The following is a 27,137-nucleotide window of genomic DNA, read 5'->3' as shown; positions in this document are numbered from 1 at the left end:
CCCATCTGGTCCATACTTGGTTCTGTAAACCCATTTACATCTAACAAGTTTGCGTCCCTTTGGTAGAGGAACAAGATCCCATGTATCATTTGTCATCAATGAATGATATTCTTCATTCATAGCTGCTTCCCAATGTGGATGGCCTGAAGCTTCTGCAAAAGTGTCAGGATCATGATTTACTGGAGCTTGAGCCAGTAAAGAAGAGGCTCTTTCAAACTGAGAACGTGTACGTCGCTGATCTGTAGGATCACCGGCAAGATCACCTGCTGCATCCCGAGTAGCACGGACCCATCTTGGAAGTTGAGGATCCTGAGAAGGTGGGGGAGGATTATCATCCTCGCTTTCATCATCTGAAGAAGAAATGTTTTCAAAAGTAGAAGAGATAGGAAGAGGTGGCACATCCGCCGGACTAGGCTCGCAGGCCGATTTATTTTCATCAAACTTTACATCTCTTCTAATGATAACATTTTTGGACTTAAATGGAATAAGTCTATAACCTTTTACATCTTCAGAATATCCAACAAAAGTACATTTCTCACTCTTAGGTTCTAAAGCTTTATGCTTTTCATCTGGAATATGGGCCCATGCTTCACTTCCAAACACACGAAAGTGACTTACATCTGGTTTAATGGAACTCCAAGCTTCTTCTGGAGTGATATTCTCTAGAACCTTAGTAGGAGTGCGATTGATTATATAATTTGCACAATTAATTGCTTCGGCCCAAAAACTAAGACTGAGTCCTTTAGATTGCAGCATACAATTAGCCATTTCCTTTAAGGTGCGATTTTTCCTTTCAGCTACACCATTTTGTTGTGGAGTGTATGGAACAGTATGTTGCATTTGAATTCCATTTTCGGTGCAAAAGTTGATGAATGTACTTTTAACATATTCTCCACCATTATCAGTTCTTAGCTTAAGAATTTGATGTCCAGATTGTTTTTCAACAAAGGCTTTGAAGGCCAAAAAAGTGTTAAATACTTCGCTCTTGAGTTTTAAGAAGTATACCCAAGTGCGTCTGGAGAAATCATCAATGAAAGTTAAGAAGTACTTGCAGCCAGAGAATGAAGCAACAGGAAGAGGACCACATAAATCACTGTGCACAAGCTGTAAAGGGGCTGAGGCGTGCCAAGAGGCACGTTTGTCAAAACTGTCCCGATGATGTTTTCCGAGTACACATCCGGAACAAACACCATCTCTGCAAGATACCATAGGAAGACCTGTCACCATATTTTCTTTACATAGATGCTGAAGGGAGCGATAGTTTAAGTGACCAAATCGCTCATGCCAAAGTTTGCTCACTTCATCATTATGAGCAACAAATACTGAGGGAAGATTTGATGACCCAAAGTTGTGAAACTTATACAACCTTTTGGAATCATCAGCAAGACCAGTAGCTAGAATCTGTTTAGGATCTTTTAGATCCTTGATTACAACATCATGAGGTGAAAATTCAACAATTTTACCTTCACCTGAATGAGTTATCTGATAGACAGATAGAAGGTTGCAGGATAAGGTTGGAACACATAATACATCATTAAACTGACCATTGTCTAGATGAACAGTTCCAGTCCCTACAACATTAAGAGATCTATCATCACCAATATATATATTTTTGGTGTTACAATCATTTAAAGAAGAAAACATGGCTTGGTTTTTGGCCATGTGACAAGAGGCTCCAGAATCAATGAGCCACTCATGAGAATGAGAAGAAGAAGAAGATACATTTAATGCATAACCAGACTGAGATGATTGATAATGACATGCAGAAAGTGCCATTCCGGAAGTTGAAGTTGAAGTAGGCTCCACATGGATGTTATGTTTCTTCATTGCGGCTTCCAAGGCTTCCATCTTCTTAAAGCATTTAGATTCTAAGTGGCCATCTCGATTACAAAAGTTACAATGTCTATCAGTCTTCTTCCATTTGTTTTTATTGGTCTTATCATTTTGCTGAAATGATCTTTCATTTTGAGGCTGAGATGGTTTAGGACCATTCTTTTGAGGATATGACTTCTTAGGATTCTTTGAATTTGGTTGCTGCTGGGCGGCTAACGCTTTCGTGGAAGAGTTTCCAAGATTAAGAAGACCAAGGTGTAAGAGTTTTTCTTGTTCTCTTATTAAGGAATCACAAAAGGAGTCAAAGGAAGGGGCCTTGTAGTCTTGTCCTTGACAAATGAAAGCTTCTCTTGTAGAATGGAAAGTGGAAACAAATACAGAGTAGGCTGGTCCCAACTTAGTAAGGATGGAATAAATAAGGTTACCATCGTCTTTCTTAACTATAACACCTTCTAGGAGATATCTAAGGTTCTTGAATTTCGACAAGAAATCTTCAATGTAAGAAAAATTATTAGGATCCAAAGTAAGCAGCTCATTTTCAAGTTGATGGGCTCTAATTTCATTTTTAAACCCAAAAACTTTAGCAAGTTTTTCTAATGCTTCATGAGGAGTCTCAAGTTCTGCAATGTGGAATCTAAGATCAGGAGAAATAGACATCCCTATCAAACCACGTGCTTGATCTTGTCTATTTTCCCATTTTGCCGCCTTGTCTTCATCTTTTGGTTTCTTCTCTTGGTCTGTGGCTATTCTGAAGAGACCTTTACTTCTAAGTAAATCTTCGATGTAGGCTACCCATTGGAAGTAGTTAGTGCTGTCAAGAATGACTTGGCATGGAATTTCCATTTTTAAAAAAAACTGAAGCTGAAGATGCTGAAAGTAGGTGTTCCAATGGATAGATCTCGAAAAAATAGGCAGTTTTAAAAAAAACGGCTCTGAAAAAGGCTTCCGGATGAAGAAGTTATGGCTTTTTGAAAAATAATTGTTGAAGTTGCCGGCAAAGTGCGCGAATGTGCGGGAATGAAAAAAATCCGCCCCCACAAAATGGAGACTTGAACCCAAGACCTCTACTCTCTTAAAATAGCTTTGAACCAATTGATCTATACAAAAAAATTGAGAGAGAGAGAGAGGGGCCTTGGTTTGCGTGCTTGCCTTGAGAAACCTCTTTTTCCCTACAAAACACAAAACACAATACCCAACACGAATATGCAAAGAAAAACGAACCTTGCGGCTCGAAGTTAGCTTTAGCCAAAAAACTAGAAATTTTATAAAAAAAATCTCAAAGTTAGCTTTAGCCAAAAAACTAAATATTTTTCTCAATGTTTCTGATTTTCCGAGATCACACTAAGGTGCAGGGAAAAGAGCATATGCATGAGAAAAATCATTCCTTTCTGTTTCTGATTTGCCCAGATCGCACAGAGTCGCAGGGCAAAGAGCATACGTAGAAATGAAAGGTATAGATCTGGTTAAAAAAAATCTAAATAAACCGAAACCGAAATAAGCAGAGAGAAAATAACAGTAAACTGCAAAAAAAAAAACAATGTATACCTCCCGATCTGAAAAATGACGCAGCTAGGGCTACCAGAAACCTTTTCGCGTGAAACGAAAGGGGTTCCTCACTGGAACAGATGCTCCGAACGCAACAGAGCAGTCCTCTCGGCCCAAAAGCAGTCAGAAACAGCAGATCTAGGAATCGACAGCCGCATGCAGTTCTACCGGCTTCAGATTTGGATCACCAACGGATGCGGCCCTCAAATAGCTCTGATACCATGTAGGAATTTACAGGGTAAGTTCCACAGAAAGAATACCAAAAGGACACTGCTCACAACCAGATCTCAAATCAATACACAAGTATTTTTGACGTGGTTAAAACCCTCAGAGTGCAAGGAGGGAAACAGTCCACGGCCTATCCCAACGTGGGTACTACAGGCAATTTATTAATCAAAGAATGAAAATTTACATAAGCTTCTCTCATGCACGGATTAATCGAACAATGACCCTCCATGCGCTTTAAATAGAACTCATGGACCAATCGGGTGTCAAGCCACGGATCAAGTGTCGGTAATACCGAGGTGAGAGTGAACCGTCGGATCACTACATATCGTGACCGTCGGATTGTAAGTTACAAAATGTACAACGGTAAAGAAACACACTTTACCTAACTCTAACCTAACTCTATACTAGACCAAGTTGAACTTAACTATATCCTATGTGTCGGAATATCCTAACGGAGGACCCATAATCAAAATACTACTTCTCTAAAGAATCCAAAAATAAATTAGCAAAATTGGGCAACAAATAAAGACAAATACTTCTATGCAAAGCAGAGGAATGGAAATAGACGAGTCGTTAGATGTGGATCTATGAAGGGGAAAAAACGACAGATATTTTCACAGACAGACATCGTAAAATCATATGAAAAGTTAATTTGGAAAATTAAGAATGATCTTGGGAAAATTCTAAGTGGAAAGAATGATATAGAGAACGAAGAATTCATATTTTCTCAATCTTTCCTAAGAGAAAGAGAAGCTTCTACCCCTACACTACTGGACCTTTCAGGAACAACCCGCATAGCAGAGGCTACAGTCTCACATGAAGCAATATGGGGGGATGTAAGAACCAAGTTTCTACATCCAAATATGAGTGTGATGTCTTTTAGCACCTCAGATATGCCTTTGTGCAAATCGATAAGCCCTTAAGCCTCAGTATGCGACTCTATTCAAATAGTTTTCAGACCTTCACCAAGGTCTATGACTAGGTTTTGTAGACCTTTATTAGTTGATTTATCCACTTATGCATGTCAGAGAACAATTCTAAATTAGGGTTCATGCAGATAAGCTTACATTATTATAAACATTAGATAATTCATCAGAGTCTTCATGAAATTACATAAACATGCTTGCGTACATCATCTAATAGTTATCAAATAGAATCGCATTAGATCAATATTTCATAACACATTATTCATCCTAGCATTTATCATAAACAAAATTAAACAAAGATAAACAAATATACACAATATTTCTTTGGTAATATTCCTTATTTATCTTCAATTCAGCTTTACAGAGTCAAAACAACCCTGCGCACTCAACTGCAGGGGTCTGTACACTTAGCTACAGACTCTACGTAGGCCTCTATGCACTTAGCTGCAGAGCCTTTCTCTCCTATCTGCCCCACTTCTTTGCATTAATACTTCTCTTCTATTGACCCATTACATCCATAATTATCTCTAACATGCCTTAAGCTCTCTAAGACACACCTATTTATAGCCTTCTACATAAAATACCATGGTCCGCGTACCATTGGTGGGTCTCAAAGCTGACTCAAACTTTACATAAATAAGGGGCTAAAACCCCTTTGAATCCTGACCATCTATGCACTCTACATCCACAAATCATGGATACTTTACATTACTTACAAAAAATACATCAAAACTTGGGTTATTTTAACCCCAAAACTGACACAGGGGACCCCATCCCAACGGGCCCCCAACACAAAGATCTTGACTCACCCTCGAGTCACTCAGCTGGTGCAGTGATCTTTCTGTGAATATCCCCTAGTCCCACCTAAACTACTACAACCTTGGTAGTGCTCTCGGTGGCTACGTACTTGACCTCGTCAACTAACTGTGTTATAGCTGGGCCTTCTGCGGCCAACCTCATTGTTTGTTGTGTCTGTTGCAAACCCTTCAGCTTATCCTGGATGGTTGTCATGATCTGATAAGCTTCTTCCAACCATGGATGCAACTTTGCCTTTAGCAAGGCCTCCTTCTTCTGTGTTGCCTCTACTTGCATGAGGAGCTTCTTCCCTTCCTATGATTTTGAAAGGTGTTGCGTTGGTGGGATTGAGCGCGTCATTGCCCTAACTTCATCATACTGACACTGCAACTTCCTGATCTCTATATTCATTGTCTGCAGGTTTGCATCCTCCTGCAGATTTGTGACCAACTCCATGGCTTGCTCAAAAAATGCTGAACAATCAGCAGTTGTGGAATCCAGGGCGGTCATTCCTTCTTTGATGGCAGCTCGATACTGCTCCTAGACCTTAGGCAAAGTCATGGGTTGCAATTTTAATTGCAGCCCAGTGATTTTCACATTGAGTTCAAATTGAACTCGACCAACCTTTGCCTTGGATTTTCACACACTAGTGGCTAATTTTATGATCTTCGCTTCTGGTTGTGTGTCCTTAGGGATGTGAATATCAGGCACTATCCTACATGTTGTTAGAAAATTATATATTACAGAGCAATGAAACACATAAAATATTACAGAAATATAAACACAAAAAATGCATAAAACAAGAAAGACACAGATCTATTTGGTTCACCTAGTTTGGGCTATGTCCATGGAGAAACAATCAATCCTTCCTTTTATATTATCCAGCAAACTGAAGAGATACAACCTACAATAGATCCGCTGTAATTCCCTCTTCACTCTAAATCTCCTCTCTCTTCCTCACTCAGAATACAGATATACATAGATGCAATACAATTCCCTCATATAAAGCGAGGGGTTTCTTTCTAGGGAAAAAAACCCTAAATTAAACATACCTTCTACCATCATATCTCTGCCTAATGAATGACCTAGATTGACTACAAAATTACAACATTTTACAAGGAAATTTTACATCTATTTTTTACCTTCGAGGACACTGCCCCCGATCCCCCCGCCAGGGAGGGGCTCCCAAAGGTCGTAGCTGCCCCCCCTCCTAGACCCCTCTATAGCGAATATTTTATGGATGATGTTGCCACCCCATTATGAACTAGGGTCCAATGCAGTGATACCTTTGAATACAAAAGATAATCAGGCTCCACACCCAACAATCTCCCACTTCGAAACTGATTATAGCAACTCCACCACTACTTCATTTGCTGGACAATAACTCCACTTTGGACCTGGTTGTTTCTCATTTTCTTCATTATACTTGAAGACCAATTGAAACTGATCATATTCTTAGTTTCTCCCTAGTTACAACTTTTGTTAACATATCTGCACGATTCTTGCTAGTGTGTATCTTTTCCAGCTTCAACTGTCCATATTCCAACATTGACCGTATGAATTGGTACTGGAGCTATATATGTTTACTCTTGGAATGAAATGCAGAGTTCCTTGCAAGATGTATGGCTCTCTGGCTGTCACTGTATAACCTACTCAACTCCTGCTTCTTACCCAATTCGTCTAGAAACCTTTGTAACTAAATAATTTCTTTACTAGCCTCTGTAGCAGCAACATACTTTGCTTCTGTTGTTGAGAGTGCAACAACACTTTGCAGTTTTGAGACCCAACTGGCAATTGTTCCACCTACAGTAAACACATACCCTGTTGTGCTCCTCCTGTTATCTCTATCACCCACCATATCTGCATCAACATATCCCTGTAGAGCAATGTTTGAACCACCAAAGCATAATGCTTGATTTGTGGTACCTCTCAAATACATGAGAATTCACTTCATCACCATCCAATGTTCTTTCCTGGATTGTTCATGTACCTGCTTACAACTCCCACTGCATGTGCAATATCAAGCCTTGTGTAAACCATTGCATACATTAAGCTTCCAATTGTTGATGCTTATGGAACTCTAGACATATGAGCCATTTCTTCCTGAGTCTTGGGACACTCCTCCTTACTTAATTTGAAATGGCTAGCTAAAGGTATACTAACTGGTTTTTCATTCTGTATATTAAACCTTTTCAACACCTTTTCTATGTATTGACTTTGAGACAATGTTAATTTGCGATTCTTCCTGTCTCTAGTTATTCTCATACCAAGGATTTGTTTTGCAACACCCAAATTCTTCATTGCAAATGTGTTCGCCAATTTTCTTTTTAGCACATTTATTTCCTACATGTTAGAACCTGCAACAAGCATGTCATCTACATAGAATAACAATATAATATAGCTGTCATCATTTCTCCTTTTGAGATAAACACAACGATTAGAGTGACATCTAGTATAACCTTGTTCAGACATAGACCTATCAAATTTTAGATACCATTGCCTTGGAACCCGTTTTAACCCATACAAGCTCTTCTTCAACTTGCACACTAGTTTCTCCTTCCATTTTACCTCATATCCTTTTGGCTACTGCATATATATCTCTTCCTCCAAATCCCCATGGAGAAAGGTTATCTTTACATGTAACTGCTCAAGATGCAAATCTTCAGCTGCTACTAGACTTAAAATAGTTCTGATTGAAGTCATTTTAATGATAGGAGAAAATATCTCATCAAAGTCTATGCCCTTTTTCTGTGCAAATCCTTTCACCACAAGTCTATCTTTATACCCTTTTCTACCTCCATCTTCTTCCTTCAACTTGTAAACCCATTTATTCTGCAATGTGGTTTTACCTACAGGCAATGTAACTAAGTCCCAAGTCTGTTTATGTGCTAAGGAGTCCATATCTTCTTTCATGGCTTTCTCCCACTTCTTCTTGGTTTCTACCTATACTACTTCTTCATAACATTCTGGTTCACCAGAATCAGTCAACAATACATAATATAATGAAAGAGAGTATCGTTTAGGGGGTCTACTTATCCTCGTAGATCTTCTAACACCACTTTCAGGTGTTTGAGGTGCTTGTTGTTATTGTGGTTGTTGTTCTGGATGTTTATCATTATGATTTTTAGGCACCATCACTTTTCCTGTGATCTCATCAAGCACTGTGTATTCTCTATTTTCTTTTTCCTCTTTATTTTCCTACAGCTGATCCTTATAAAAAACCTTTTCATTGAATATGACATCTCTGCTCCTAATGATTTTGTGTTTTTCATAATCATAAAAGTGATAACCAAAATCATTAACACCATATCCAATAAAGGTACATTTCTTTGATTTTTCCTCAAGCTTTGTTCTATTTTCTTTATTAATGTGGACCAAGGCTTCACAACCGAAAGTCTTTAAAAAAGAGTAGTTTACCTTTTTACCTATCCATGCCTCCTTTGGAATACCACCATCCAAGGAACTTGAAGGCCCTCTGTTTATTAGATGAACAATAGTATCTACAGCATCTGCCCAAAATTGTAAAGGCAATCCTGCATGCAATCTCATGCACATTGCATGCTCCATGATTGTCATGTTCATCCTTTTTAACACACCATTTCCTTGTGGTGTTCTTGGAACTGTCTTCTCTCTGTGAATTCCATTCTTTGAATAGTACCTATCAAACTCTTTGTTGCAATATTCACCTCCATTGTCTAATCTAAGACACTTCAACCTTTTTCCTATCTCATTTTGAACCAAAGCTTTCCATTTCTTGAAAGTATCAAAGACATCATATTTATTTCGAATACAATAAATCCAGGTTTTTCTGGTTGCATCATCAATAAAAAGTAACATAATAACGAGAGCCACCAAGAGATGATACCCTAGCAGGTCCGCATACATCTATATGCACAAGCTCTAATTTTTCTCTCTTCTTTTCTTTCCCAACTCTGAGGAATTTGACTCTCTTCTGTTTTCCATAAACACAATTCCCATATAATTTTAAATCAACATGCTTCAAACTTGGAAACAAAGTTCTTGAGTGAAGAATATGCATCCCCTTCTCACTCATGTGCCTGAGCCTATGATGCCACAATGTCATGTCTTCTCCTGCAGAGGTTAAAGCATTAATAGAATTTGAAATACCATTGCATAAATACAATGTACCAACCTTTTCTCCTTTTGTTATTACCAGGGATCCTTCAGTGACCTTCCAGTTTTTATCTGTAAAAGTAGTCACACAGCCTTCACCTCCCAACTTCCCTATTGAAATAATATTTTTCTTCAGATCTGGAACATACCGTACCTCCTTCAATAGCCATTGATTTCCATTCTATTGTTTTATGAACATTGTACCCATTCCAATGATTTTACATGGTTTATCATCACCCAATTGAACCTGTCCAAAATCTCCTTGAACATAATCATGAAAATGTTTCCTATTAGGTGTGGCATGGAATGAGGCCCCTGAATCTACCACCCAGGCATCAATAATATTTTCTAAAGAAATAATCAAAGCATCTTGCAACACATCACCTGTTACATTCTCTTCATGATTATTTTCTTGATGCGTGTCTCCTTCTTTTCCCTTCTGAGACTTGCAGTCTTTCTTCAAGTGTCCTTTCTTCCCGCATTTCTAGCACACTATCCCTGATCTGGACTTCGATTTGTCTTTTTTTTACTTACTACGATATCCTAGGCTCTTTCCTCTTTCCATTTTTCTTCCCCTAGTCTCTGCAGTCAAAGCATTACTTGATGTCTCATCGGAGCTTTTCCTTGCTAAGGATTGCACCGACAACAACATCATTAAAGTACTAGATCTAGAGACAGAGTTACTAATGGCCATAACTAAACCATTCCAACATTCTGGCAATGAGCACAAAAATAACAGAGCCCTAGCTTCATCATAAAAAGTTACCCCTACAGAACTTAACTGACTGGTAACTGTATTAAATTCATTTAAATGATTAGCAACAGATCCACCTTCTGACATTTTCATATTAAATAAACGCTTCATAAGAAATACCTTATTTGATGCCGAGGGTTTTTCATATAGTTTGACCAATGTCGACATTAAACCCTTTGTTGTCATTTCTTTGAAATATTAAACACTACTGATGCCGCTAGGCAGAGCCGTATTTATCCAAGTGCCTTTCTGTCGAGAATATCCCATTTTGTGTCACTCATACTCGTTGGCTTCTTTGCCTTTCCGCTCAATGGTTGGTATAGATCTCTCTAATACAGATAATCTTCCATCTGCATCTTCCACAGCTAGTAGTTTTGACTATTAAATTTTTTGACCCTAAACCTACCTTCTTCCGCCATTGCTCCCACTCAAACCAAGAATCCTTCTCTCCTGCGAGTTTATTAGCCAAATAGACCTTTGGCTCTGATACCAATTGTTAGAAAATTATATATTATGGAGCAATGGAACACATAAAATATTGCAAAAATATAAACACAGAAAATACATAAAACAATTGAGACACAGATATACGTGGTTCACCCAGTTTGGGCAACGTCCACAGAGAAACAACCAGTCCTTCCTTTTATTTTATCCGTTGTAATTCCCTCTTCAATCTCAATCTCTTCTCCCTTCCTCGCTTAGAATAAGATATACATAGACGCAATAAAATTCCCTCATTTATAGCGAGGGGTTGCTTTCTAGGGAAAAAAACCCTAAATTAAACATACCTTCTACCGTCAGATCTCTACCTAATGAATGACCCAGATTGATTACGAAATTACAACATTTTACAAGGCAATTTTACATCTATTTTTAGCTTTGGGGGCATTTCCCCCGACCCCCCTACCAAGGGAGGGATCCCAAAGGTCACAGCCGCCCCCCCTAGACCCCCCTTGCAGCGAATATTTTACGGGTGGTGTTGCCGCCCCATTATGAACTGGGGTCCAATGCAATGATACCTTTGAATATAGAAGATAATCAGGCTCCGCACCAAACACATGTCTCTGCAACTGTGAACTCAAGTCTGGAACTCTGTGCATACAATGCCTCTTTTACTTTTAAGGCCTGCATCTTCTCAGTGAACATATTCTTGTTGTTCACTCTGTATTCGCTAATGATATTGAGAGTGCACTGCTCCCGAGTTCCCAATTCCTCTCTCATGCATGCAGTGCGTGGAGGATCTCATTGGGGAACACTGCTATGTTCAGCCTGATGTCCTTGATTGTGCTTAGGATGACACAATCATTCACTGTCTCTGTGCGAAGGGACCCTTCTGGTAATGCAATAGTTCCAAGGTTGAGGGTCCTTACCAACTCAGCTACTTGACTCTGTTGGAAATACTGAGAGGGGGGTTGAATCAATATTTCATTTCAATTATTATTTTTATCAGTTAAAAACATTTATATTTGGAACACAGAAATATATAACAAGAATAGATACTTTTATTAATGTGATATATATCTATATCTATATCTATATATATATATATATATATATATATATATATATATATATATATATATATATGGTTTCAATTAGTTTCCAAGCACCAAATTGGACTCTTTGTGAGGCTCCGACCTCCAGAGCACCAAGTTTGTCTTATCAAGGCACCAACCTTGAATGTAGGAGCACCAACTCCCAAGACACCAATCCTTTCATTTCTGAGGCACCAACCTCAAGGGCTCCAACCCTCTGCAGTAAACTGTCTGGATCTGTTTGGTTGTAATTCTCTGCTCCCAACCCTGCCGGACCTATGACTTACTTCTATCCTCCTGTCCCTTCCACTTCTGCCATAGCTTCGGCTTCCTTTGTTTCTTACAGTTTGCCAACAACCCTAAACTTTCCTTGTTCTCTGCTTTATATGCCTGACATGCCTGACATTTGGATTCCCCCTTGCTCGCTTGAGCTTTGGCTTCCTCAATGCTCGTTTGATTTTTTAGCTTCCTCTGTGCTCACTCTTTTGCTTCCTTTGTCTCTTCAAATTCATCAATACTCACAGGACACGTTACTTAGGAAGAGAGGCCATATTTATTATTATTCAAACAATAGACTTATTCTTTACAATAATCACAACATTCATGAACAATCGGAGTTATTCCTTTAAACCCACAATCACAATTGCAACATTCTAGAGGTATTTATAAGTTGTGCCCATAGTATAGCCGATGGCTGATAGCCAATTCCCTTGCTGCCGACGGAGCGGATGCGATTATGTTTTAACCAGTTGTTAATAACTCCGTTAGGTCCATTTCCTTATCGTAATTGGCAGTTTATATCGTTACACTCCTTCAAGACTTGCGATTGAACCAGATGCGATATAACATTAGGGTGTATTACAATGGTGTAGTTGGGTCCATTCTCCACCGTAGATTTCAACCCCAAAAATCCAATGGTCTACAATGATTTTGGGTGGACTACTTGCATGAGAGTTACCCGCCCGAAATGAGTAGTTTTTCTCTCTCCTCTAATTGCTACGTGTCAATCATTGAATGGAATTGGGCGCTCTCCTCTAAATACCACTTACCATTTTGCATCCACCTGAAATCCTGCTTATAGCTTTAAATCTGCCTTCCTTCATTGACTAACACCCAAGCTTGTTTGTACCCGATGACTGTAGATCTTCTACCATCGATGGCTACGACGCCTTCTCCGAATTCCTCTTCTGCTACTACTTAAATCAATCTTCGTCGTTCATTTCTTGACACCAGTTTGCAAAATTTAATCTTGGTCGATCATTTCCTTTGACCTCATCCGTTGATCTTCGAGATCCAATGGTTCCTGTGCATTCAATATTCATCTGTCTCCTCACTTTGACTTTGATTCATTTCTTCAGTTTTTTTCCTGTGGTTTTAGGCTTTCTTCAGGGTTTCAGCCTTGCACTTTTTTGCTGCTCAACTCTCTCTGTGCCTACCTTCTGCGAATTCATACATCACTAAATCTCTCTGAGCTTCACTCTAGTTCTTCAATCAGATTCAAAGACCTATTATGATCCCTCTTTGCTTCTTTTGATGAATTCTTCCTCTCGGTTCTTCTTGGGCATACATTACATGCGATACTCTTGATATGGCCCGCTCCTCCTCAATCTTCTGCTCTTACACTTCCTTCTCTTCTCTGCTTTGATAGCTATGCTCTGATAGATCCTTCGCTCCATATTGACATTAATGACAATCTAGATCAACAATCAACATCTCCCCCTTTGTCATTGATGTCAATATTATTCTTCTCTCCCCCTTTGACATCAATGGCAAAGGAGTGTACAAGAACTCCCCCTATCCTACAACATCTTTATGAACCAACTTAAGTGATGCTAAAGGGATAACCCCCATCTTTTGATGAAGATGTTAAAATGCTTCTCGAGGAAGAGGTTTTGTGAAAATATCAACTATTTGCTACTTAGTATTGATATATTCCAAGATGATATTTTGTTCCGCTACTTTTTCATGAAGGAAATGATACTTGATTGGTATATGTTTGGTCTTTGAGTGCATCACTGGATTTTTGCTGAGGCTGATCGCACTTATGTTATCACAATAGATGGTAATTGGTTGATTTGTACCTATGTTGACATATTTTAGAGCTTCCTTCATCCATAGTATTTGAGTACAACAATCTGCGGCAGCTATATACTCAACCTCAATTGTAGATAGTGATATGGATGTCTGTTTATTGCGAAGCCAAGATACTAAAAAGTCTCCCAGGAAGAATGCATTTCCACTAGTAATTTTCTGATCATTGACACTTTCGACCCAATCAACATTTGTGTATGCAGTCAAAGTAAGAGTTGATCTCTTAGGTTATTAGAGACGGAAATCAGGAGTTCCTTTCAGGTATCTGAGAATTCTTTTTATAGCCAACAAATGGGAATGTTAAGGAGCTAATTGAAATCTTCCCACCATTCCTACTGCTTGCATAATGTCAGGTCTCGTAATAGTTAAGTACAGAAGGGCTCCAATTATTAACCTGTAATGAGTTGCATCTACCAGAGGGGAGTCATCATTTTTGCTCAATTTGCAACTTATGGTCGTAGGTGTGCTCATGGGTGCACATTAGTCCATTCCATATCTTTTAAGCATGTCTTTAAGATATTTGGCTTGAGATATAAACATGCCTACTGTGGTTTGAGATACTTGTTGTCCAAGGAAGTGAGATAACTATCCTATCATTGACATCTTGAACTCTTTTTACATATTTTGAGAAAACTCATGGCTCATCTCATCATTATTACTAGCAAAAATCAGATCATCAACATAAACAAGTGTGACTAGTAACTTATCCTCATTCGTCTTTATCTAGAGATTACCTCCTACCACCCCCTTCTTGAAGCCTTGTTGTTGTAGATAGTGATCCAATCTTGTGTACCAAGCTCTAGGAGCTTGTTTCAACCCATATAATGCCGTTTTCAACTTACAAACAAAGTCTTTTCCTTCTGTTAGGTTAAACCCTTCTGGTTGCTCCATGTAGACTTCTTCCTTGAGTTCCCCATTCAAAAATGCTGATTTTATGTCCATTTGATAGATTTTCAATCCTTTAGAGCAAGAAAATGCCAAGAAAATCCTGATAGCTTCCACACAAGCTACCGGTACAAATGTTTCTTCAAAGTCAATTCCTTCAATTTGTGAATAGCCTTTACAAACAAGCCTTGCCTTGTTTCTGATGATTTGTCCATCTTCATTCATTTTGTTTTTAAACACCCACTTGGTTCCTATTATGTTTTTGTCCTTTGAACGAGGTACTAGCTCCCATGTCTCATTCTTCTCAATTTGAGACATTTCTTCTTCCATGGCTTTTACCCAATGAGGATCCTTACTTGCTTGAGTAAATGTTTATGGTTCTATCATGGATAGAAGAGAAATATCATTTTTCTTTGGTGCATTTGTCACCCTTCTTTGGGTTTTCATCCCTTCATCTATATTGCCAATAATTTGCTCTTCCGGGTGATAATTTTATGGAAGTTTCATCTTTGAAGGAGTTTGAGATGGTTCTTTTTCCTTGGGTATTTCTTGATTTTTTTCTTCTTCTTCGGGTTCTTCTTCTTCAATGAGAGGATCAACTTCATGTTCTACAATTTTGTTCTCTGGAAGGTCTTCATCAATCTTCACATCAATGCTTTCCACTATTTTCCATAGTTGGTTATTGTAGCACTTGTAGGCTTTGCTCCATGTAGAATATCCAAGGAAGATCCCTTCGTCAACCCGAGAATCAAACTTTCCTGGTCAGCCATCATTGATTTTTATGAAGCACTTGCTTCCAAAAATCTTGAAGTATATTACTGAAGCAGATCTTCCTTTCCATAATTCATCAGGAGTCCTTTCATTATTTGGTCTTAATTGAGTTCGATTCAAGGTATAGAAAGCTGTCCCAAATGCTTCTCTCCATAATTTTGGCTGCAAGTTAGCTACTATTAACATTGTTCTTTCCATTTCTTGAACTGTTTCATTTATTCTTTAAACTACCCCATTTTCCTTGGGTGTTCTGGGAGTAGAGAGATCTCTTTTAATTCCATGTATTTTACAGAATTCACTAAATTCTTTTGATCTGAATTCTCCCCCTTTATCTATTCTGAGGCACTTAATCTTTGAGTCATTTTCATTTTCTACAAGATCTTTAAGATTCTTAAAACACTCAAATGCTTTGGATTTATATTTTATAAAATATATCCACATCATTCTAGTATAGTCATCAACAAATAAAGAAAAGTACCTTTCCCCTTGGAGTGTTGGAGTTCTAGTTGGTCCATATAAATCAGCATGGATGTTCTCCAAGGCTTTGATGTAGAAAACTCCCTGGTCTTGTGGCCGGTTTTGGTTTTCTTTCCATGTTAACATGGACCACATATTCCTTGATTTGGTTTGAATAACTTTGGAATATCTCGTACTGCTTTAATCTTGCTGATATTGACCAAGTTATTGAAGCTTGTATGTTCAAGTCACCTGTGCCACAACCAACTTTCATCTGTTTGACTTAAGTAGCAATTGTCTTCTTGAATGTTATTTAGAATGTAGATGTTGTCTCGTGTTCTAACCCCTTTCGCCACAATTTCCCCTGAGGAAAAGTTCCTTATTTCATAGTCTTTGGTGCTAAATACAACATTATGTCCTTGATCATAGATTTGGCTAACACTTAAGAGGTTGTGTCTGAGCCCATTTACTAGCAAATAATTTTGAGCTTTTCCTTTTCCATTAATAAGAGTAACAGTTCCTTTTCCAAGAATTTTGGTAGATCCACTTCCAAAGGATACATTTCCTTCCTTTTTGTTCAATGAGACAAACTTCCTTTTGTCCCCTGTCATGTTTCTAGAGCACCCAATATCCACAAACCAATGATTTTCATTATTTTGAGCACATAGAGCTAGGCCAAATTTATTCGTGTTGGGATTCTCACTTCTTGCTTTTCCTCTTTTGAGTGGGAAATTTTGTTCATTGTGTCTATTATTATTACATAATGAGCAAATCGGATCAAATTTGGTCAAGGGATCAAAAGAGCTATAGGTCTTGATTTGTCCTTGCCCTTTGGGGCCATATGGTTTGTTTATTTGATCCTTCAGTTTTGGTGTGTCATTCTTACGACCCATGAAATGTCTAGCTTGATGACCAAAATTTTTACAATGGAAACATTGCCCAAAAAAGATAGTTTTGTACCTGTTGTAATATCCATGATTTGAATCAACATTCTTCCTTGGAGTTACTCTCTCTTCATTCTTTGGATCTGAGATGAGCCTTTGATGAAATAATATTTCTTCTTTTGGGTTTTTGGAAAGTACGTCAACATAGCTTTTCACATTATTCTTAGTACTTGATGATTCTCCTTTAAAACCTATTCCATATTTTTCATGTTGAGGTTTTTGATTATTTAGAATAATGTCAATTATTTGACAGCGTTTCCAACCCTTTTTAACTTTCTCCAATTCCTTCCTCAGAGATACTATTTCAGCTTCATGTTCTTCGCGAGCTTCTTCTTTTTCTTTTAGCTTATTTTTCAAGAGATCTCCCCTTCTTTTTGTTTCCTTGTTTTATACTTTGAGAGAAATGACTTTATTCTGTAATTTATCATTTTCTTCAATGGCACTTATTAAAAATTCATCTACATTTCCATCTAGCCCCGAGTCATCATCATTTGTGAATGCCATGAATAATACTTCTTGGCTTCCAGCATGGTAATTTTCTTCATCTGATTCTTCATTACCTCCTTTGTAGTGAGGGAACTGGTTAGTTGATTTCTTCTTTATGACTACAAATTCATCTTCATCAGACTCATCTTGCTTAGAGAGGAAATTATACTTATTGAACCCTTTCATTTTGTATACCATCCTTTTATAATTTTCTTCATCATCACTATCATGCTTATGAGGACATTTTGCAGCATAATGACCTATTTTTCCACATTTGAAACAAATAAGAGGGTATTTACCTTTTAGCTTAGATCCTTTCTTCAGCCTTCATACAAATTGTGCCAATTCAGATTAAACATCAGAGTCATCACCATTGACATTCCTTTCTTTCCCCTTTTTTGATTTTGAGGCCTTGAATGTTGCATCTTTGGAACTTGGGCAACCTTTTCTCATCTCATAGGCAATGAGGATTCCATGGAGTTCATCCATCTTGAGAGTATATAGATCCTTCATTTCTTCTATGGCACTTACTTTGGAGTCAAAACTTTCTGGGAGAGATACTAAGACCTTTTGAATAATGGTGCTTTCTTCAAAGTTTTCTTCCAATCCTTTAAGAGAGTTGACCACTTCAGCTACTCGGAGAAAGTATGATGCAATATATTCTTCATCATCCATTTTAAGACTTTCAAATTGCCTTCTATGAGTTTGAAGCTTTGCATTCTTGACTTTGGATTCCCCATCGTATAAGCTAATTAGCTTATCCCATACTTATTTGGCAGAGTTACAATTCATGACTTTTGTAAATTTAGAATTAGTGAGTCCACTAGTGACGGAGTTTAAGGATTTTTCATTTGCAACATAGAATTTCCTCTCATCTTGATCTATTGGAAGAGTGGAAGGAGCTATGTACTCATTTAAGACTGAATGCCAAACTTCGGGTCCAAGGAACATTAAGTAGTAGGACATTCTCTTTTTCCAAAAGCCAAAATTTGTGCCTTCGAATAGAGGAGGTCTTCCTGACACCTTGATTTCTCATCATGACTAAGAATCCTTCTTCAAGTTGTTAAGCTGATATGAAGAAGCCCACTCTGATACCAATTGTTGGAAATATTGAGAGGGGGGTGAATTAGTATTTCTTTTCAATTATTATTTTTATCAGTTAAAAACATTTATATTTGGAACACAGAAATAGATAACAGGAATAGATGCTTTTATTAATGTGATATTTACAATAAATCAAGTACAATATATGTATATATATATATATATCTATATATATATATATATATATATATATATATATATATATATATATATATATATATATATATATGTATATATGTATATATGTATATATGTATATATGTATATATATATATATATGTATATGTATATATGTATATATATATGTATATATATATATGTATATGTATATGTATATATATATATATATATATATATGTATGTATGTATATATATATGTTTATATGTATGTATATATGTATATATATATGTATATATGTATATATATATTTATATATATATATGTATATATATGTATATGTATATGTATATCTATATATATATCTATATATATATATGTATATGTATATGGTTTTAATTAGTTGTCAAGCACCAACTTAGACTCTTTGTGAGGCTCCAACCTCCAGAGAAGCCTTTCAGTTCTGAGGCACCAACCGCAAGGGCTCCAACCCTCTGCTATAAACTGTCTGGATCTATTTGGTTGTAATTCTCTGCTCCCAACCCTGCTGGACCTATGAATCACTTCTTTCCTCATGTTCCTTCTACTTCTGCCAAAACTTTGGCTTCCCTTGTTTCTTATAGTTCGCCAGAAACCATAAAATTTCCATGTTTGTTAAGGGATAAAGTACCCTAGGGCTTTGGGTCAGAACCCTAGCAGAGAAGGAGTAATGTACAACAAGAAACAAGCAAATAACTCAGGAAAAATTCTTAAACAAGAAAACTATGTGAGGATGTACATACTCGGGGGTCCTTCGTTCAGGTAGCTCTAGCCAAGGTTCAAACCCTCTGCAACTCCCCATGATCTTTGAACCTAAAAAACTACCAATTCAAAGATGCACAACAGCATATAGATAAAGAATTATAGTGAAATCAACTTTATAACATATAAGTAGATGGTTTGTTATACATTGAAATAGTCATTCATACATAAACCATAACAATAACATCAGATGCATGAACAAAGTTGATATCAGGAACAATATAGTGTTTCTTTTATTGCAGATATATATAATCAAAACATAGAAAGAGTTCACCTGAGTCTTCCTCTTTCGGCTCCAAGCACAACTGTCCTCCAGGTCCGTCCAGTCCCGGTCTTCAAAAGGCTCCTTCCATAACCAACACAAGGATATCTCAAACAACTGAAAGGATATCAACTCTCAAGGAAACAAGGGTTTCTTGAACTTGGGGAAGTGCTTGAAGCACAAGGATCTTCATACTTGATCAGGGGATAATATAAGTAGAGTAATTCCTTATTTTCTCTCCTCCTTAAAGCCTTCCCATTGAAGTCTTTTTATACTTCTCCCAAAGTAGTTTTTTAGTTGGGAAATAGTTGGGAACAGTTGGGCCACGGACACTAATAGGTAATCAATAGGTAAAACTCGTGATCTCCATCTATAATTAAGGAAATTTATTTTTTTTAAGTGTTTTAAGACATATACGCGGGTTGGGTATAGACTGACCCGTGTGTACACGCATTTAATACAGGGCAAAGTCATGTACAGGGAGTAAAACCCTATTTTTTTGAATATTTGGACCAAGTCTGGAAGGAGGGGTTTCCCTAGGCCATAAACCAAGAATCACAAATACATAAGGTGGTATTTGGAGCTATAACAGATGCCTCCTAATATATGAGGTCATAAGGGGAACATGATGGCTGAAATGTATTAAGTATATGGAAAGGAAACCTGTCAAAAATCGGGAAGGACTTCACCAGATTTCAACTTGCCAAGTTAGCAAAAGAAGATCAGAAAGAAAAAACTGTCTGAGGTGGGCATACCCATGCTCATAGAAAGTAAAGCATGTCCGCATATCAAGTACAAGTGGATCCACTGTGTATACAAGTATAAGGAACTGAAATTACATAATGGATAATTTGATCACGATCGAACAAGTACATGTCTGAATATCACATATGAGAAAATGACCAATGAAGCTGAAAGATGAAGTTGATCACTGATGTCAAAAACTGATCCCAATAGTACCAAATGAACATGCTGGAATAAGATGGTACTACATCGCAACTTGGATGCCAGCATATAGGATGTCACTATGAAGGACTGCAACATATAATGTGGAATGGTGTCAACTAGCAGCAACAGGAGCAATTGACAAGTGAACCAAAGAATGTTGATGCAACCCGAGGTCTTCACTTACCGTCGTGGTACATTTCTACATAATGGGAATAAATGATTTGAAGTCGACCATGTGAGAAATCGTTTGATTACCGATCATTGATGTATACTGTTAACAAACGAGAGACTACTCACCGATAATGATAATGAGAGTCAAGGTACACAATACAATCTAACAAGTGTGAATAGATGAGCTGAAATTGAACTCCTATAAGAATCTATCAATTAGGAGACAATGATGGTTTCCCACTGTCGATAGTGAAGGATTTGCCATTGATGACTACAAACCCCAAGGTATTGCCAAATGGACTCTAGACCTTTGCCCCAGAGCAATGAGTCATAGTTGATAGGGAAAGATCTGCTAGAAGGAAGGCGTTAAGGAATATTTCATCAATCTAGTGCGAGTGTAACCCATAGGCCAATAATGTGGAAGGAATCAGACGAAAAAGATTAGTAACCCGACCGAAGCACGTTTCCGGTGTACACAAGATGTATCTAGCGCATGATAGAAACCATTTGAACCAACCAATAATGAAACCTGACATAGAGGCGAGGAATCCACCAATAAGGTCAAATGGAAACCAAGGCACTGCACGAATCTCAATGTGTGATAATGAAAGATGATGTCGAACACAAGGGAAACCACTCACTCAAAGACCCATGATATTGATCGATGCTGAGAACAACCTGACCTATCAATAATGAAAATAGGTCCATGGTGCGGCTCTAGGCTTGTCCTCAGAGAAGGATGTCGTCATCGATAAGGACAAGACTCGCCAACAAGAATTCAATGGAGACCTTCTCAAACCAACTCGAGTAAAGGACCAATATAACTGATGTGATGATAGATAAGACACTGACAAACAGGGATGGCTGACTGAAAATGGGTCAAGAGACACCGCAGAGAGGCCGAATCAGGCTTACTTCCCTTGAACAAAAGCATGACTCAATGATGACCATGTGGTAGCATAGGATCTCTATATAAGTTTTTCATGCAGGAGGCATGGACGAAATCTCCATATGATTGGAAGAGAGAACCAATCAGAGGAGAACTGACTCAATAACAAGGTTAAGGTGTACCTAAGTCAAACTAAATACCGCCCAAATGGAGGAGAGACTTTCTTTTGAGCGCTTTCCTCAAGGGCGACACAACTGACTCTGGATGCCAACAATAAATGGAAATATTGTCCCGTTCCCACTCTTTTTTGGAATATGTAATTTTTTGTCTTTTTCTTTAAGCTAGAAAAAGAATAAAAGAATGCTATAGTACAATGGAAAGAACGAGTGTCATTGAAATAGATGATCTAGTTCTTAGGATGGGAACATTCCTATGCTCAATGAAGGGAGGCAAAACTGGTCAAGGACACTCAGATGGATGTTCCTTCCATGGGTCTAAAGGTGTGTAAAGTTGCAAAAGCTAAGGGATTGCAAATTTTATTTTTGCAGAAGACATGGTCAAAAAGTGGCTTAAACACAAGTCCAAGTGAAGCTAGCTTAAGGCCAAAAGGTGAAAATGGTCAAAATGCAATGCAGTAGTACAACTCAACACAAAGGAGCCTCTAGGGTATAAGGCCAGAATGAAGTGAAGAAGAAAATAGGAATGAGACTTCAACGCGTAAGTCATGGCAGGACTACAGAGGACTCCCGACCCTACTCAATGAAGCAGCAAGGGAAACCAATGTCAGTGAGGTGCTAACTATGATGCCCATGAAAATGATGGTCTACCATCATGTCATGATTTAAAAAATTGGCGAGTTAAGATGGTTTACAAACCATAATATGATGAGACCAACCCTATGGCAAGTGTATCGACAAATGGAGGCTAGTATGCAAAATGAAATGGAAAAATGGCTTCCCTAACCTATATGCTAGTGAGTAAATGATACCTGCCATGACGGGTCAACAGTCATGGAACCGACTTGATTTTTTCAAAAAAGCGTCCAAAATTTCCTAAAAAACAACCCATTCTCGACAATCCAAGATCCCAAGTTAAAAGATACATGAGACGAAACAAAATCAATTTTTGAAAAAATTTGACATTTTCAATGCTTATAAAATGGTTTTTTGACTCACCATTGTTACCATTTGTGCTGAGAGCAAAAGTTGTGCAGAAAAAGAATCAAACTTGCCCCTCAAAGAATTCAACCATTCAAATAGGCTCAAAATCATAAGGTAACCCCCAAATCTAGCTTGCATCAGTTTGTGATTGTTTTTAGAAATTTTAATTGAGGTTTTACCATTGGAAATTATGTTAAAAATTCCAACGCAAAATATACGTGGGTTGGTTAAGAGAAACCCGCGTATACATAGGCCCTACATGCGACTGTGTATGAAACAGACCCACATATATGTGGTTTGAAATTAAAACATAAAAATCTAATAGTTAAACTTGATTTTCTTTCAGGATGACAATCACCTAGAGGAAAAGGGAGCATGCTATTATTGATGATGAGGTTATGAATGATCAACATGCCTTGGATGCCTTGAGAGGATGTGATTTATTAAAATTCTTCAAAAATTCCAAATATGAAGGTAAATTCCCACTTGCTTGAAATTTTAATCCTTTATTGGAATATCAAAGATGATGCGTTCATTATTGATCAAATGACTTTAAGCATAGAGATAGAAGATATTTACTTTATCACTGGACTCTCCCAGAGAGGAGAAGTGGTGAATTCGACTGGACGATCATGAGGTAGTATTTCAGTGGAAGACTACGTGCATATATACTGTTCGGGGCATCTAGAGAAGATTGGAAGCCAAATTCCAATCAAACATGTAGAGAGTTTGTCCTTGAGGATCATACTATTCACCATAGCCAGGGTAAATGGATCAATCTCATTGTACCAAACATCATGACTATCCATGAGCTTAGCTGTAGATTGTCTCACTACTGTGTTTGATTGATGTACACCTCTTCTGACCAATATAAAGAGTTAGCTATCCTCCATTTAGAAAGGACAGACCAAGAACTTCAAATATGGGACCATTTTGTTCGCCTTCTTCTTAAAGAAGGTTCTAGGGTTACGTCCCAGAGTATCAGTTGCTATCAGTAGCCCCCAAGAGCCACAGATGGGTAGGTGGGCCAACCTGATGAAACACCATGGAGGAGGAGACGTACCGATGACTACTTTTGACGATGATTTGTTCTCCTAGTGGGAGCAACAAATCATCGTTGTGGATGACTATCCCTATGCTGGCATGGATTTCAGGGGAGATCCTGATCTAGTGTTGCCACCAGATGCAACATGGGGAGAGATAGGTAACCATTTTTTTAAAGTTTTGTCAATTTTTATGATTTTTATGTTTTTAAAATATGAAAATTAACTTAAAGATATTTTTGATGGGATTAAATGACTGATATAATGATCATGTTCCAAATGTGGGTCCGGTACGACTAAACGGATTTTTATGGCACAGGCATCACAGAAGAGGTGCCGAAGAGGCGGCTGCAGAGATTGAGAGAGTCTTATATGAAGTCCAATGAAACTTGGTGAGGTTGACCCATCGGGTACCGATGGAGGCTGTAGACGATCTACCAGAGGATATGCAGCGTCGTGTGGTAGGAGTGCCACGCGACTGGGTTTGCCTTTTTCGGCGTGTGGCCAAAGCAGTGGTCACCTACTTAGCCACTCATCCTGAGCCGGGTCATTGGATGTACTGGACATGATTATGAGCATTTTAGTCCCAATTTTGCATATCATTTTTGACACACTTTATGTACACACGGGCAATTTTATGATATATATATATATATACAGTTCTGACTTTTGATGTTTGATTTTATCTTGATGAATGAATGATGTGCCAATCTAAAGCTTGATTAGTGATAGAATCTGCTAATGAATTATCAGATTGTTGAATGTGCAAATAAATAATATAAATAAATGATCTTTGCAACACCCTCACTCTCAAAGATTGGTGATATAAACAAGGATCCCGAACCTGATAAATGTTATTCAATTGTGACACTACTAGTTGTGAATCAATATAGACTACCAATGAATCGATTCAATAAGAAATAGCTTCGGATAGTAAATTAATGACGACAGTATACTTGGCCATATTATTTGACGCAGGACCAATACATACTCCCCTCGATACCATCAATTGACCAATTGGATATTAAATCACCCAAGCTGTAGAAGCGAGGTTCCAAGTGTGCCGACTAGCACCATCGGTGAATCTGAAATAGCCCAAGTCATCCATCAACACTTGCCAAAGCAGATCAAAAAGTGTCGATATCATGAAAACTCCTGATAAGATATGTACAAAAATACAAAATATACAAAGAAGCCATTGCTCAGACATAACCTAGGAAAAGTAATTCTTGAGGTAGAGCCCATTTCGGGGCTTTGCCAACCTTTCCCTTCAAAATTGACTAATTCATAAGCCCCTTTTCTAAAATGCATTTCACTATAAAGGGATCATACCACATAGACTTGAATTTTCCTACCCCCAAGGCTTATTTATCTTGGTCATAGACCAAGAAAAGGTCACCTTCAGAAAAGACTCGAGGACGGAAAGCTCTATCGTACTGAGTTTCAACCCTTTTCTTATGAGCCTCATTGATTGTGGCGGCATCCCGACGCTGCTCATTGAGATGTTCCAAATGAAGGAGGTGCTTCTCGAGACTAGAGGTCTCTGGAAGGAGCTCAACAACTAGCTTAAGAGATGGAATTTCACATTCAACAGGAAAGATAGATTCCAGCTCGTAAACTAACTGAAAAGGTGTAAAACCAGTGGTAATCTTTACCGAAGTTCTATATGCCCAGAGAGCTGAATACAACATGAGATGCTAATTGGAGTGATTTTTGTCAATTTTCCTTTGCAGGATCATCTTGAGGGACTTATTCATAGCTTCTACTTGGCCATTGGCCTGAGGATAATACAGAGATGAATGCTCCTGCTGGAAGCCCAATTTAAGAACCAATTCGAACATCAGTTGCTCCTAGAAATGATTGCCATGATCAGTGACAATCTCTCTCAGCATACCGAACTGTGAAATAATCTGATTGAAGAGGAACAATGCCGTTGTTTCACTATCATTTTTATAAGTGGGCATGGCCTCAGCCCACTTTGTAAAGTAGTCTACGGCCACAATAATGTACTTATGATTCACTGATGAAGGCAGATTACAAGTAGTAAAGTCAATAGCCCACTTTGTAAAAGGACCAACAGTCATAACAAGGAAAAGAGGAGTTGGATGTGCGCGCATCTTCCAAGTATAGACTTGACAAGGGTGGAAATGTTTTACTACTTTAATACAATCTTTGAAAAGCGAAGGCCAAAAGTAGCCAGCACGCAAAATTTTCTGGGCTATAGCAAGCCCTAAAAGATGACTGCCACAAGCTCCACTGTGGCAATCATTAAGCACAGACTTTGCTTCCTCTAAGGCTGAACAACACCTAAGGATTGAATGAACCCCTTGGTGATATAATTCATCACCAATGATGACATAGTTCTTAGCTAGGTGACGTAATTTTCGACGTTCATCCTTGGGGGTAGCAGGAGGAAACTTCAAAGTCTAGAGATAGATTATGATATCTCCATACTATGGATCTTGTGAAGAGATGAGGAACAGATGTTCATCGAGAAAACTTTCCTCATAATCAGTATCTTCTCCACAAGGCAGCTTGGAAATTAATTCTGCGAAAACCAATGATTTCTTAGACTTGGCCGATTAGAAATTGAGATCGAATTCTTATAAAATAACAATCCATCGATTGTATTTGCCCCCAATCACTCGCCTACTGAGGACAAATTGGAAAGGATTGACCACCGCTAAGACAAATGTTTTATGTAGTAGAATATAATGGCGAAGCCGTTGGACAACATGGAGAACTACCAAGGCTAATTTATCAACCAGAGAATAGCATAGTTTAGGGCCTACCAAGCCTAGACTCAAGTAGTAAATGACATGCTCCATGAGAGCATCATCTTCCTGAACTAGAACCATACCTATGGTTGATTTTGCAGCTGCAAGATATAAAAGGAAATCTCTACCATAATCCGGTGGACTCAAAAGCGGGGCAGAGATCAACGCCTGCTTCAAGGCATCAAAATATCGTTGCGCAAAGTCATCCCATAAAAATGGAACTCCTTTCCTGAGCAAACGCATAAACCCTTTAGTTATCTCAACATAGTTCGCTATAAACTATCTCAAGAAATTTTCCTTCCCCTGAAGACTTTGAAGTTGTCGGATGGAAGACGGGGGAGGCAACTGAACTATTGCCTCCACCTTGAAGGGATCAACTCAAATCCCTTCAGTTGACACAATGAACCCTAACAACCGACCAAATGTAACCGCGAAAACACATTTATTTGGGTTCAACCAAATCTTGTAAAATTGACATCTC

This window comes from Pinus tabuliformis, chromosome 8 (genome assembly GCF_031772625.1).
Source record: "Pinus tabuliformis cultivar Carrire ecotype Pingquan chromosome 8, CPIR1, whole genome shotgun sequence".
Classification (NCBI taxonomy): domain Eukaryota; kingdom Viridiplantae; phylum Streptophyta; class Pinopsida; order Pinales; family Pinaceae; genus Pinus; species Pinus tabuliformis.
The sequence above is the reverse complement of the archived record's forward strand: the minus strand, read 5'-3'. Positions refer to the sequence as shown.